At 38.9% G+C, this 15,811-nt stretch overlaps 1 protein-coding gene across 1 annotated transcript in view; it reads right to left on the reverse strand.

The window, feature by feature from the left end:
* Positions 1 to 15,390, reverse strand: part of sema3b (sema domain, immunoglobulin domain (Ig), short basic domain, secreted, (semaphorin) 3B) — a 71,749-nt gene extending 56,359 nt beyond the window's left edge. Inside the window, exon 1 of the mRNA XM_085443135.1 lies at positions 14,890 to 15,390. The gene's annotated coding sequence lies outside the window, so the exon portion shown is untranslated. The remainder of the gene's footprint in view (positions 1 to 14,889) is intronic.
* Between the last annotated feature and the right edge of the window lie 421 nt (positions 15,391 to 15,811).

Consider the following 15,811-nt stretch of genomic DNA (forward strand, 5'->3'; position numbering starts at 1 on the left):
ACATGAATGTACAGTCACTTGAAAAAGGTTTTCACAGGATTCCATGGAGTTGTGTGAAAAACTAGGTAAACCTTTGCTGCTTCCACAGGAATTAAAAGACTAATTAGCAGTTAAAGTTCATGCAGCACGTTGAAGTTCAGGACAGCACAATGCCAAAAAGACTATGAGTTGTTTTAAAAGGTTGTCAGGAAAAAGGGTCACATCTCTAAAAAGCTCACACTGACTGTCAAGAAAAATGTTGAGAGGTGATGATTAGAAGTTGTATTGTAGCCGCAGTACCTGGGCACCTTGAAGTTACTGAGTCAACCATGAGCTCCTCTGTACTAGTAAAGTATTATAGAGTCAAAGAGGTCGCCTGTCTGACAGCTAAAGCTTGGCAAAAATTGGGTCATTCAACAGAATAATGATCCCAAGCACAGCAGCAAATCCGCAGCAGAATGGCTGAAAAAAAGATCAAGGTGTTGCAATGACCCAGCCAATGTCCAGACCTCCATCCACAGTACAAGTGAAAAACCAACATTCCTTTGCAATAATGTGAGAGATGGTTAAAATTGGTTAAAATCATATTTCAAGTTACTCCTGCTCAATTGTCATTTTTCCAACATAAGTAAGAAGATCAATGATCCCTGCAAGTTGTACAACAACTGCTCTGAATTGGGAAAACAAAATCGTGGTAGCTAAGTGATCAGTGATTTTCAGGAGTTTGCTAGCAATAATTGAAACTTTTAACAAGGGACCAATGTTTTAGCGTTGTCCGTAAAGTAACCACACTGCATATATTACATTATGCATTATATTACACATGTTAATAACAGGTATGGTGTCTGTGAGTGAGTGAGTGAGTGCGGGCGTGCATGTGTGCAACCACTATTTTATTATTATTATATTACAATCATGACAACAACAGAAAAAGTTCTACTCAAAAGCAATGCTGGTTATCTTAGTTATGTTATCTTTACACGTGAGTTAAACAAAGATTTTGAACTTCTTAATAAAAAGCACACACATGTTGACTGTACACGTTAAGCACAGGGTTCTCACACTCTGAGATGTTTTTCTACTTTAAACACAAATAGATTCATAAGAGTCCATTGAAAGTACTTGTCTGCAGCATGAATGTGTGTCCAGGTATGTAGGTGAAACCAACATGTCACTGCTTGCTCTCCCCCACAAACCCCTTCCAATTATATTTTCTGCACACAGACTAAGCCCCCTGTAGGACGACAGTCACTACCTAAGTCGCTGGCTTTTTGTCAAAACCACACGCAAAGGAATTTACAAGAACACAGAATTAGTTAGACTTTTTTAACTGGAGTAAAAATGAAACTAAATTTTCTAACATACATTCACCATATGAACTACACTTTTGCATTCACTGAAAGGCAATTAAGTGATATAAATGAGAAAGAAAGATAAAAAGAGAGTTAAAGAGGATGGACAGGGTGTGTTTATGTTGCCCTCAGGCAGGTATCACTTTTATGACCTCTTACTCTGACCCTATCAGCAAACACTTGCCCCAGTTTTTACCCGCCTCATTACCCTCCTTACATCATTCATCAGTCTTTCCCTTCTTTCCCATTCCATTTCTTTTTGGGATACAAAGACTGAAACTGAAACAGTAAGAGAAGAGATAAAAATCATGAGAGGGTAGATGAGAAAAGGCAAGGAATTAAGAAAATACAAAGTGAGGAAAAGGTCTTTTCAGTAAAGAAGAGAAGAAAAACTTTCCTGACTTTCATGGAGAAGAATCACCAATAACGTTCTGTCCTAAACAAGGAATTTTGCTTGAGAATAATGTGGTTTATCATCTTTACGCCACGCAGCAGACAACCTGCTGCAGCAAGTTTCTAATCTGTCACTGTTCTATCCTCGCTCGTACTCACATCTTCCACCTCATTTTCTCCTCTTTCTCTTTTCTTTTCTCAAGAAAAGGTTGAGAGCCTTTTTATGTAACAGGACTTCTGTCCTGAATAGACTATGTGGTTCGACCTTAACCTTCACAATTTTAGACAAGTGCAATCTGACTAAAGTAACTACTGTCACTAATCACACACACACACACACACAGTGAAGGCCATAAACCTATCAACTTATTATAATACCTCACACAATTTCTGTCAGACATGGTGGTAGAGGCTTTGGAGCTGCTTTACCACCTCAGGGAGAACACCTTGTAATCAGTGGAGAATGTCAGGAGCAGCAGTCCATCACTTAAAGCCTAGGAGAGGCTGCTAATATAAGACAATTACCCAAAGTATACCCAAAGAATAACAGAAATTGTGAAACAGAAGACATGTAGATTTTTTTTTCCAACAGTTAGATCTTAGTGCTACACAATCTTCACTCTTAAGATTAGGCTTAAAACGTTCCTTTCTGATAAAGCCAGGGCTGGATCAGGTGACCCTGAACCCTCCCTTAGTAAAGCTGCCATAGGTCTAGGCTGCTGAAGGCTTCCTATGATGCACCAAGTGTTTCTTCTTCACTCACTTTATTTCACTCATTATGTGTTTATAGACCTCTCTGCATTTAACCATTAGTTATTATTCATCTCTGGCTCTCTTCCACAGTTTGTCTTTTGTCTTGTCTTTTTCCTCTCACCCCCAACCAGTCATGGCAGATGGCTGAGCCTAGCTCTGATTGAGGGTTCTTCCTGTTAAAAGGGAGTTTTTCCTTCTCACTGTCACTAAGTGCTTGCTCATAGGGGCCTGTAATCCATACACCACAGATATGAAATATACTGTTTATGTAATACTAGTTTTGCCAGACTGTGTTTGTCTATATTTGTGATTCAAAGGAAGCTTAAACCAAAAATCAATTTAAAAAAAAAAAAAAATATATATATATATATATATATATATATATATATATATATATATATATATATATATATATATATATATATATATATATATAATTTAATTAAGAAAAATATGATCATAGGGAAACTTTTTCCTGTAAGTTCCAGTAATTAGTAAAACACCGTGCTACATCACAAAAACATGCATTGAAGATGCATTTGGGTAAGTTTATTTGGGCAATTTAATGCATATATGCAATAAGAGAATCTTCCTCTTTTATCAACATGAAAATTCATATAGATGCTCATTAAAGATGCGCACACACACACAGACACACACACACACACTAGATCATTGCTAATGAGGGATGCAGTGAGCAGTATATAAACATATGGGATTTGAAGCATGAAAGGCTTTCCTGTTTGAAGCTGCCTCACCCACACATAAAGCACTGGCCAACTCTCTTCCATTTTATAGTTAGTGGTCACATTAATGACTGTCCAGACTGTGAATTTCTATCTCATTTAAATGTACATTTATTCATTATTCATGTGGGGTGTTTAATGACACATCGCAGCGACAGAAGTTATGTGAGTATAGAAAAGGACAAAAGCTTTACTGAGACACACAACGAGCGCCCATCTCAGCATATCTGTATATGCTTTTTTCTGGCAAACGACCCAGCTGTTATAGGTTGTATCATTTTGTTAGTGCAAAGTTATTTTAAACCATATTAGCTATAAATTAAGTTAAGTCAGTAAAGGGGTTATGGAAGTCCTATTGGGATATAAAATACTGTGTTACAGGGCTGCCTGGGGCTCTCCCTCAAGCTGGACTTACCAAGAATCCCTTTACAAGTCCTTGCTAAAGTATCTTAATTGTCCTTTCTAAGCGAGAAAAAAAGCTGTCCTCCTGCAAGCTCCACCAGATGTCCAACCTCCTTATCAGTGTCCCTGAAGGCAATGGTATTTTCCTACAGAAAGGATATTGGATTGTCCAATGGGATGAGAAAGCTACTCCCCCACACCTTTCCTATATTCTAACTTGGGGCTAATTCTGACAGTTTCCTGAAACTTTCCGGAGATGTTCACACCCGTTTCACACGATGATTTGCCAGGTGTCTAGAGGTCAAGTAATTCTTCAGAGCAGCTGTAAACATTTTTTCCTTCTAGCATGAGCAGGTGATAATGCTTTACTAGTTCTTTAAAGCATACCCACATGTCAAGGGATGTCGTAAACCCTGATACTATCAGCGTGTTTTCATTATTCTTACATAACCAAACCAATCAACATCTGCCTAGTAATGATGTGAGATGATTATATAGGAGAAAACAGAGTAAATAAACCAACTAGGAAGTAAAATAATGATAGTTTTTGTTACAAACATTTCTTCTGGAAATATCTCAGGTTCTGCACTTTCATGCAGTAAAAGAGAAACTGCTTCCTTATTTCATGGTATTTTATATCTTTATTGCATGGCTTTGCACGAACACATTCGAATTGTTGTTTTGTTACTGTGAATACAGACTGGCTGAATTTGAAGTTTCTGGGGAACACTAGCACACTATACCCTTGCAGTCCACAAGTGCATTCTTAATTAGGGCTGTCAAAATACCAGAAATGTAGTTCTCAAACCCCCAATTTGATACCAAAACAAAATTATCATGCCATCATCATTCTGTATGCACTTCAGGATAAAATAAGAATGATAATACTTTGGATGATGTTACTGTGAATTAAACTTATTCAGCTTGAATTATTTGAACAGACTTGGATGTCAGACTTACATGTGCTTCGCTAAATTGAAGTATTTCTTCCCTTGGTCTGTAAAACACGATAGTTGTTTGCTATCACAACAACTGCACTAGCTGCCATCTTACATGTGGGCTTTTTATATTCCATTTGTAGGGTTTTCCTATGTTTGTGGCCTTTATTCTTCTTCTTTTCTATATAAGGGTCGACTAGAACACTTGTAGCTGTATGCTGCCCCCTTCAGTTCTGGAAGAATAGCTGTCTTTGTACAATACCAAAGTAAAATAAGTACTGACCCGTTATCAAAATTTGGGCATTGAAAGGGTAGTGGAAGGATTGGTTCTGGTGACACCCCTGTTGTTAACCTGGAGGAAAGGCGATATTGTAACTGGGCACAATAATAAAAAGAACAGCAATCAGTTGCATTTCTGGTATCGTCAAAGCAAAGAATACAATAAGATTTTGGTTGGCTACCTCTTATTGCTTTGCACTGCTCGGGTTCACATTTGGTTTTTCAAGCAACTTAAAGAAGTCCAGACGCTTTTCTTTCCAAGCTCCTTAGACAGCAACATAGTAGTGACATAGATTCTACTATGTATGTGCGCACCATTACGTTTTATGGATCTATGTACCAGTTGTCACGAGTAGATGACCTTTAAAAATTCTAGTGAACTCTTTGTTTGGTCATTAGTGACACAAACTACCACTTCCCACTACATATAAGTTCACAACTTACCTGAAACAGGGCAAAATTACTGAAAAAAACAACAACTGTTAAATGGTTCCCACTTTCTTTTTACTATAGTTGTCAAGCCATAAAGATAATAAAATACTTGTTATGACATAATAAGTATTTCACAACAAATATGAAAATATGTAGAGCAGGCATAAACTCTTTCCACATATTGCACTGTAGGTAACAATTCTCTTCTTGTCAAATGTCCTTTCCACAGCACAAGCTGACTCCAACCATCCAGCTAAAGTACCTGAAAGAAAATTTATGTACATCTGAAAACACCATTTCACTGACAGCTACAGCTCTTACTCTAAACCAAACAGGTCACATAGCACTTCTGCTATGTGCAATGAGTATGCACACACAACAAAAGCATGAGCTTTGGATGCACAACCAATGCACTGTATGATAAATAACGTGACATTTAATATGTTGCTATGTTCTCTAATGTAGAAATCGAAGATGTTTTTGTTATTTCTACAGATTTTGGAAATCAGAAAGCATCTTTGTTCTCCATCAGTCTGCATGTTAGCTGGGTAAAGCTTGGTTTGTAGGCACACATGTGCATGCACACACTCACACACTGAAACACGCCCATCAAAGTCCCCAGGTGCGGTTTGTGAAGATGGAGGCTCTCTGAAGGTGAACCCCATGGTGAGCAAAGGCGGGGTGCTGTGTTCTATGTGTGTGTGTGTGTGTGTGTGTGTGTGTGTGTGTGTGTGTGTGTGTGTGTGTGTGTGTGTGTGTCTCGATCTGCCCTTTTATGTATTCAGTTGTCTATAATATCTGTATTTTAGGCTGTTAGTGATCAGACAGCTAACTAAAAAAAAAATGAATGAAACAAAAAAAGAATATACGGTATATATATTTTTATTTTGTTTCATTTTTTGTCTTTCAGTTAAACTAACATAACTTGAAAAGGATAAATACATACAAAAATTTAGAGATAAAGGGAATTGAAGAGAAGAGATAAGGTACACTGATAGAGACTGAGGGCTTTAAGCGAGGGGGGTTTAGAAGAATGGATGTATGCAGCTTTTATCTGGAGGAGGGGAAGCCAAATTAGAAATGTGGCATGATCCCCCCCCTCCTGGGAGTGAGTCAATTAGCCTGCCTGGAGGAGCTGCCAAGAGGCTTGGGCTGGGGGGATGGTGCTGGTAAAGAGGGTGGTGATGGTAGACATGGGGGCGTTGGTCGTTGACGAGTTGAGACAGGACAAGGCATCGGTAGAAAGCAGGGTTTCCATGGAATATGAAGAGGGTACGAAGCTAGAATAAACAGAATAGATCAGCGTGCATCTTGCTGCGCACTGAGAAAACTGTGAGAACCTGAGAAAGCTGAGACTATGAGAGGTGAACGGTGATATATTTTGATGTCTGTAGAGCAAGTGCAAGACCTTCCCACCGAGCCTACAGTATATGTAATTGCAGTTGTTCAATGAAAGACTGGGCACTAAATCCCAACAGAGACAAGGGTGGGGTGGGAGTGGGGGGGTTGTACATGTCTACCAAACACAGAAATATATCCTGCTTTTGAATATTATCCAAAAAAAAAATGTTAATTACATAGCAAATATATTCCGTGTCTAGTTCAGGTAGAGCAGATTGTCCACTAATCTCAGTACCAGCAGTTCAATTAGAGTCCCTGCTGTATACATGTCTAAGTGTCCATGGGGAACATGCTGAATCCTAAATTGCTCCCAATGGTCAGCCCAGTATCTTTCATAGTCACTCACTGTCCCCAGTGTGTAAGTAGATGAATGAGCCGAGTGACAGAATAGATGCACTCCATCTACCCTTCACTGCAAGCCTCCCAGCTGTTTCATATCTTCGTAGTTTTTTATTAAAAAGTGTAAAAACAATAAGCCAAGAATAGACTGATCCAAGACAGACTGATCTGTAGTAAAACCAATATCCTTAATCTTTTCAAATTCTATTCAAGATAACAAAAATAACTATTTCTTGATTAATCCTGCAGTTATAATCCTCATAAAACATAACAACCTTCCTCTCATTGTTGGGTCGGAGACCGAGAACTGAGGATTTTGGGGGAAATCCAAGAACGGAGTGATGAAGAATAAAAAGAAATATAGGGATGATAATGTAACAGTGACAGTGCGCAAATTTCTTGCCATCCATGGAGTGGATTAATGTACCAACATCACCACTGGCAACTAGCCTCTCCCAAAACAGTGACATAAACAGATCCTTGCAACAGATATGCAAACTTGGTATGTCTTTATGACACTGTATTTGCTATCCCAAGCAGCTGCAGAATAGCGTTAAGCAGAATTACAGGTGGTGAGAAGAAGGGGGGCTGAGAGAAAGGGTAAAGAAGGAAGGGTAGATATAGGAGAAAGGGTAAAAGAAGCCTGAAACAGTATGGGTGTATGAGAGAATGCATGGAGGAGAAGAGCGAGTACAAAGGAGCAAGAGGCTGATGATGAAATAATCATTGGAATGACAAAGAGATTAAAAAAAGCCAAAAATAGTCATTTGAAAATTAAATGTCTGTCTTTTATCATCAAGTATGGTCATTAGGGTTGTTTACAATGTTAAAATATAGGTGTGGTTATATGTCAGTCTGGTGATTGCTGTGCAGTCATTCCCCAAAACCAAATCAGCCAATCAGACACAGATAAAATAGGGAACTCAGGAGAATCCCCTCCAATGTGTGTGTGTGTGTGTGTGTGTGTGTGTGCGTGCGTGCGTGCGTGCGTGCGTGCGTGCGTGTGTGTGTGTGTGTGTGTTTTTCATGAGTTTACTAAATGAGATGCCAGACGGTTCCTGCGTGTGGTATCATCACCAGTGGCAGCAGAGTGTGGCAGGTAGTTGAGTGACAGGTTAAAGAGGAAAGGGGAAGGAGAGAAGAGGCTGTACTGCTCACGCTCAGTCTTGTGTCACAAGGCACGCCTGCATCTCCTTCCCTTATCTGACAGGCACACTGCAGAACAGCAAAATCCTCTGCATAAGCCCCTCGAGCACTCCACTGGGACACTCCAACGTGTATGTGTATGGAGAGAGAAAGAGTTCCTGAAACTGTAAGGTGTGTGTGTGTGTGTGTGTGTGTGTGTGTGTGTGTGTGTGTGTGTGTGTGTGTGTGTGTGTGTGTGACAGGGACGGTGAGAAACTCGTTATTTTCCTGTCTTCCTGTGTAAAGCTGACTAATTCCACCTCACCTTCCAAATTGCATGACTGCTCAAGGTGACAGGACAGGACAGGACTGGAGACCCACACACTCTCTCACATGCATGCGTACACACAGCTACACAAATCAAGAGAGCAATTACAGGTTAGTCTGGCAAACAAGAAGCTCTTCTGCAACACTGATAGATGGGCTGGAGCATGTGGTGAAAAAGAAGAAATTAGGAGGGACAGCAAGTATTTGTGTGTGTGTGTATTTTTGCGTACAGGAAGGGGAATCAGAGGATAAGGCCATAAAAGAAGGAAAGGTAACTCTGGAAGAAGGTTTAGAGGGAATGATGTTGGGTTTTAGAATACATTACAAGCTTATATTGTTCAGTTAAAATGTTGTATATTCAGTGTTTGAGGCAGACTGGATCAGATGGTGTTCAACTAATGCAGGTTTTCTCCTGCGCTCATTGACAAAATGGTGCAATGACTGATACTCAACTATTTGACTAGTATAAAATGTAATTCTGTAATTCGGAGTCCATTACTCTGCAGAACTAAGTACAACAATCTGACAGAGGAAAGCAGTACAGCATATTAAACCATTAACCCAGTGGAATCTAAATGAAAAATATGTTACTCAATCAACCTACGGACATATTTTTAACAAATCGATTGCACCGAAGAGCTTTAATTCTTTGATTTTTAACTTCTTAGTCCTTATAACTGTCAATAGAAAAACATATGGCTGGATCATACATCATTTTGTCTTCAGCCGTCTACTGATTGTGAGTTGACCGTGCTGTCCCCAGTCTAACCTTTACTTTAGGCCATCGGGGTGTATAAGTGAGCTCCTTTTATCTGATGACATAGAGCCACGGCCCCATTAACCACCCTGTATCTGCAACATCTGTGCACACAAGCAAACCTAATTAACTCCACTCTGATCTTAATTAACCTTATTTAGACTTACTTTACTTTTCTAAGTCGATCCTTTCATATTGGCGCCACCGTTTTTTTTTCTCCTTTAGCTTATAGTTGTTAAACAAATGCTGTGTGTTGAGTGTTTGTGCACAATGTCTTATCTTTTAGGATCACGCCACCTTGAAAGGCTGAGCTTCATTCAAGAAAATCAGGTACCTACATGCTTTATCTACCTTTTTAACAAAGTGATGAATTAGGGAAACTATCCTCGCTGACCTCAAGCTCAACCCATTTGTTATCCAGCCATCCGTTAAGGTCTAGGCTAGCCACACATATCAAATGACACCCTTAAAACACGAGTTTGATCATTTTCCACAATTTCCATATTTTTTTGCAAATCTCTTGTCTATGTGTTATAACGCACATATTTCATTTGATGCACTGGGTAAACTGTGATATTAAACTTTAACGACATTTGCAGCCGACAATAAGTCGTGTACATAGGCATTCATACTCTCATAATTGTAGCACTAATCCATTTCTAAAGCACACTATGTAATATTATATGGTTTCCCATATACTTGAAGGACTCTAACTAACTTGCAGCATACTACAACGGCTGTTTCCGTTAAAGGAGATTTTGAGCTCTTTCCTCAGCAGTGTTGTAAGTCGCAGACTAAATGTTTGCTGATGTAGAAGAAAAGAGCAATTTTCAGACGTGTGAGGAGATCAGGAGACAGCGTAACACTTAGAATCAATTTTTGTAATATGCTCATTTTCACAAATGCATCACAGACACACATTGATATGCACACAAAAAAGGACACACAAATTTTCACATATTGTACATGTCCATATTTGCTAACAGCAAATTGAATTAAGAGCTAAACACAGGCTTTCTCTTTCCCACTTTGTCACACACATGCACAGATTACACCCTTCATTAGCTGCTGCATTCAGATTAAGGGCTAGTATCATGTTTAATTAGAAGGTTTGAAAAGGAAAACATAAAATAAATAATAAAAGGAAAAGCTGATAAAAGTTTGATGCTAACAGCCTTTTGCTTTTTATTTGAATGGGACAACAACCTCTTCTCCTGCCTGTCCCCTCTGGCTATATGGGGAAAAAGTCAATATTTCAAGAGAGCAGAGGCACTCATTGAATATTTCAAACAAAGACATCGCTGCCTGGCCTCTCTGTCTTTCTTACACACCTAGACTCATCAGGTCTGTCCAGTTTTCTTCTTACTTCATACACATTAAGAGAACACGTGATAGAATAACAGGATCTATGAAAGCAATGGCCTACACAGACATATCCTATAGGTATTGTAACTTATCTTAATCCTTATATTTTTGCTTTATACATTTATTACCTACTTTCCGCTGACCTGGTAGATATTTCCAGCTTAGCACAAGGTTAAGAGCAAGGTTAATGTGTTTTTCTGTTCAGCAAGGGTTGAGATAGGGGTTAATGGGTTTTAAGGTGTGGCAATTGATCAGTGTATAACCACCTTAACCATCAGTTACCTTGGTAGTCGATTCATCAGCAGACAATCAGCAAACCCACCTTGAACTCTAGGTTAAATACATTTTGTGCACTCTGATGTTAAATCATTATTAGTTTATTATTATGATTATTATTATTGCGTTTTTTCCATAAGATTTTCCAAGCTTTTATCTCTATTAGTATATCTGTTTTTAGTCTGTAAGTTTTCTGTATACAGTTTACAGTCAGCCTAAGTGAAAGAGTCTAAATTGCACAGATTTAAATCTACTCTGTGCAAACAGAGAGGACGTTTGAGAACTACATTTTCCAGCAGGACATTCAATTTGTGAGCAGAGACGGCGTTTCAGAGGTTCTTCACTGAGTCTGCCTCTGTCTGTCTTAGTCAGACAAATGTTTCATCAGATTCAGCTAACAGCTTAATAACCAATCACAGTCTTTAACAAATTCAATACAGAACCAGTTTCCTTTGTTTTGAATGGAAAGCTCTTTTGTCCAACACTTTATTAAGATTTTGTCAACTATGGAAATGTTTCTGCTCAATATCAAGACAAGCCACCAAAGCAAAGCGTAACTGCCTTTGGACTTCAACAAGCTATTTTTGCACTCCAATAATGTCTTTGAACACACAATGGATACTGTGGAAGCGGATCCATAATTTTCTAAGCTGAATTGGACTTGGCCGTTCATTGTGATGACTCAAACACTCCTTTTCTTCTTTTTTTTCTTTTGGTTGACATGATGTTTGAATAAGAAGACAGGCAGCATGCATGTACTTAGTTTTTCAAGCTTTTGTATTCAGTCTGGTTGGATCTTTACTGTTTAAAACATTTCTTTTCTAACAGGAGAACACACAATATTTAAGCATATCTGACACTGGATGATCACTTAAACAACCCTGTAGGCATGCACAGTGTACTTACTTACTTAACTCACCACAACACTGGACCTATATTACACACTGGTAAACCACAAACACTAGACTGCTGTATGTTCCTTAAAGTGAAAGGCCTAGTCACAAAAGTATCACTCCATATCTGCTTTCACCATAGAATATGTTATCACACTGATAAACAAATAACTGAGTGCAAATCAGAGATATATGACTAATGCATTGAGTGACTGGTTTTCAACCATTGCCCAAATGGACAGTTTTTGTCCATCATAAACATAAATATTTCAGTACTTCGGCAAATTCTTCTCCCATGCCTGAATTACCAACAATGCAACCTGATCGGTTTATTTAGAGAGTTTAGTATATTAAGAAAGGGATACCTCAGGCAGAGACGAGAAGGAGGCTTGAAATGTCTGGGACCCTCGCTTCCCTCAATAAACAACACATCCCAAAACAATTCACTGTTGTACCTATCATCCTCAACCACAATGAACACTTAGTTGTGACCTCGATTTGCAGTCCCCAGTGGGCATTTGTGGTATTGCGACAAAAAGTTTCTGTAAAGCATTTTCCCTTTAGACTACCAGTATGCAGAAGACATATGCAAAACTTTACCCCAGCTGCAAACAACATAATTTATTTAAATCCATAGAGGTTTCATATTTTCACACCTTTCCAGAGTCGATCATGTGAACAACATTGGCGGCTCAGCACACCAACATTAACGCGCACCAAACTGCATAATGCACACATGCAAGCAAACATGGAAGTGATAAAACTTTTTTTTGGCTCACGCATTAGGCAAGCGCTTTTACGTAAGCGAGTGGGTGCTATCTTTGAGTTCAATGTCCACTTCCCATAAGAGAGAAAAGGGGGCTTTATACTCTTTTCCTTCATGGAAGCAAAGACGGCTAAACAGGTTCTCTGTCATAAAACATCTTTTTTACTCAACCTGCATCAACTCGAGGCCTCTGTTTAAACAAGACGCACTTGTTGGCTAAGCTATAACTAAACTACTGCTTATCGACTTAGACATCACAAAAACACAAGAACAATGTGTGTACAAGTTCAAAAATGATCACTTAGCTCTTAGTTGGACGAAGACTGAAAAGGTAAATTAAGGTGTAATGTGTAGACTTAATGGTATGGTAATGAAAGGGTTAGTATGCAGGTAAAAGATGAGGGGGGGAGGGCTTATAATCCACCACGTGACACCACGGATTATAGGACTGAATAGGTAAAATGACAGACAAAATGCACACCTGTGAGCTTGAAAACACGTATACACCCGCTCACACGCAAAATACCAAGGATACTGAGTGAGAAAGAATACTAAAAAGTAGGCCTCTGCAGTTACATAAAACAAGCTTTATGAAGGCAGATGAATACACTGTAAAAAAAAATTGCAATATAAAAGTAGTTTACTGTGTATTTTACAGTTTTGTACTGAGAATATCATTAAGTTCACATAAATAGACTGTGATTTTACATGTCAAATGTAAAATAACATAAAATCAATGTAAATGTAATAAAACATAATTTTCTTGTTTTTTAAATGTCTGTACATATGCATATTTATATTGTTAAAATACATTCACAAATGCATCATAATTTCACAAATATTTGTCCGTTATTTGAAAGATTGAACTGTTAAATTCAAATGAAATGCTATGGAAAAATATATAAAATGATTCTTAGAAACTTTGTTTACATCAAATAATTATTATTATTAATGTTATTTAGGGCGATCGTTGATCAAGAGTTGGCAGTTCGCCTTGTAATCAGAAGGTTGTCGGTTCGAGCCCCGGCTCGGACACTCTCGGTCGTTGTGTCCTTGGGCAAGACACTTCACCTACTGGTGATGGCCAGAGGGGAATTATAAAGTGGAATTGTAAAGCGCTTTGAGGGTTTCAAAAATTGCTATATGAATGCAATCCATTAATATTTAAACCAACTGTTAACTGTATATTTCTGTACATTTAAATATTATTATTCATATTACCGCATTCATTGACCTTGTTTATAGGTAATTTCATTGTTTAATCCCATTAAATTGTTCCTAATTTAATGTTTAAAAGCACTTGAAAAAGGCAAAATCCCATGTAGGGCAACAAACTGTATTGTCATTACTGAATATAACCGTATTTTCATGAGAAAGTTATTTTCTGTTATTTTCAGGTATTATTTTGGCGCCCCAGCTGCCGGAATATCACTGTTTTTTTATGATTTTTTTTTTACGGTGTAGTTAAAAAGACAAAGATAAAGAAAGAAGAGAGAGGTGGAAGAAAGTAGAAAACTGCAAAAAACCCAAAAAAGGTAGAAGTCAATGAGATTAGAGGACAAAAGCAGAAGAGTATGGTGGGATGAAGGTCAGAGGGGACAGCAGGTGTAAAAGCACCAATGGCAGCAGTGATTTCCAGTCACTATTATTCCACCACAAAGCTTTAAACTTTGCACAAAGGCCTTATCAGACCTTATCATGTTCTCAATTTGAAACAGAAACTTCAATGTTACTGATGAGTGCTGCCAGATTTCCTGCAAAAGCAATAATAATTCAGTCGAAATCCCCCACTTCCACTGATGGACCGTCAGGAAATAAAACATCCAAAACACACAGACAGTCCCACATGCGTGAAAACTCTTTTCCTCTCCTGATTCCTGCTCAGATGAATCGCCCACTGATCAAATCCAATTAAAGACATGCCCAAAAAAGCCTTCTCACTTCCTCTGAAAACAATATGTCCAAACATACACACGCACACGCACACACGCACCATCAAGCAGCATTATTGTGTTACTCATGGAACTCACCCTAATGATTAACACAGATATGAAATCACAAATACAGCAGAGTGGCCACGCATTCAGATCTGTTCCAGTACAAACACCTACACAGGGTATTCCCCAGCTTCAGTACTTAACAGTAGTTTAAAGTATCTTTTAGCTATTACTTATTAATTCATTTTTAAAAATGAATAAAAAATGGCAGTACAATAAAAACAATAATCCCACCTATATCAGATTATCATTAAATCAGAGTCTCTAGAGTAAATACTTTACTTGTAGTCATATAAACAGTGACTCTGTCTAAAGGACAAAGGGAGATGCTTCAGTTTCAGGGATTGTGCCATTTCATGAAAACCTCACCTTCATCAGCAGCTTCCTCTGGCTGTGTCCCGTTTCAGTCCTCAGTCCCTCCGAGCCACGTTCCCCTTGGCAGGTGCCATCATGGTCAGATAGTCCACAGGAAATAGCTAATTTAAAATTTTTGTTGCTGTCAGCCTTTCCTTTTTTCCTCCCTTTCTCAGTCTTGTTTCGATTTGTATCACCTCGAGAAAAGCAGCACGTGTGTGTGATAGTGTGTGTGTGTGAGCTCACAACTCCAAAGGTCCTGGAATTCCTGAGTCCTGCGCTATAGAGCGAGCGTGGCTGAGCTCCCTCTCCGTCTTTCTCTCCCTGCACTCTTTTTCTTTTTTCCTTTTCCCCGTCCGGGCAGAGAGGAGGGGAAGACAGTCAGGGGGTGGGACAGAAGACAGAAGCTGCTTTCAGCCAACTCTTTCGCTGTCTGTTCCTCTATCCCCTGCTTTCCCTTCCTCTGTTGTGTGTCTCTTTTATTTCGCCTAACTTTTGCACTCTGTCTTTTGGCGTGTTCTCTGTGACAGATACTCTTTCATTGCTCAGCAAGGCGTGAAAGCAAAGCTCTCCCTGTCACACTCACACCCTCCTCTTTCTTTTAATGCCACTCCCTCTTCCACAGTCCAGAGGTAAAGTCGCCCTTGCTCTGTCAACGAGCCACAGTGTCTTTTTCTCACCGTTGTTATCCTACACACCTTATCCTCAAAGGTTGAGCCGGATCTTTGTGTTTGTGCGTCTAAGTGATCCTGCAAAGTTTTTGCCTGATGTAGTAGTGATAAGGATGAGGGCGAGAGGAGATAGGGGTGCACTTAAAACTTGGATTTCATTTCGGTTTGAAGTTCCCTCACGGGGGTCACACAATCTTAAACATCTCACCCATGAGTGCACTGCTCTTTTGCGAATTTGTTGCTCTTGGTCAAAGCTTTTCAATTCA

The sequence above is a fragment of the Copadichromis virginalis genome, linkage group LG20 (assembly GCF_057382275.1).
Source record: "Copadichromis virginalis isolate Kocher_CV1m ecotype Utaka linkage group LG20, C_Virginalis_male_GT1.1, whole genome shotgun sequence".
In the NCBI taxonomy this organism is placed as follows: domain Eukaryota; kingdom Metazoa; phylum Chordata; class Actinopteri; order Cichliformes; family Cichlidae; genus Copadichromis; species Copadichromis virginalis.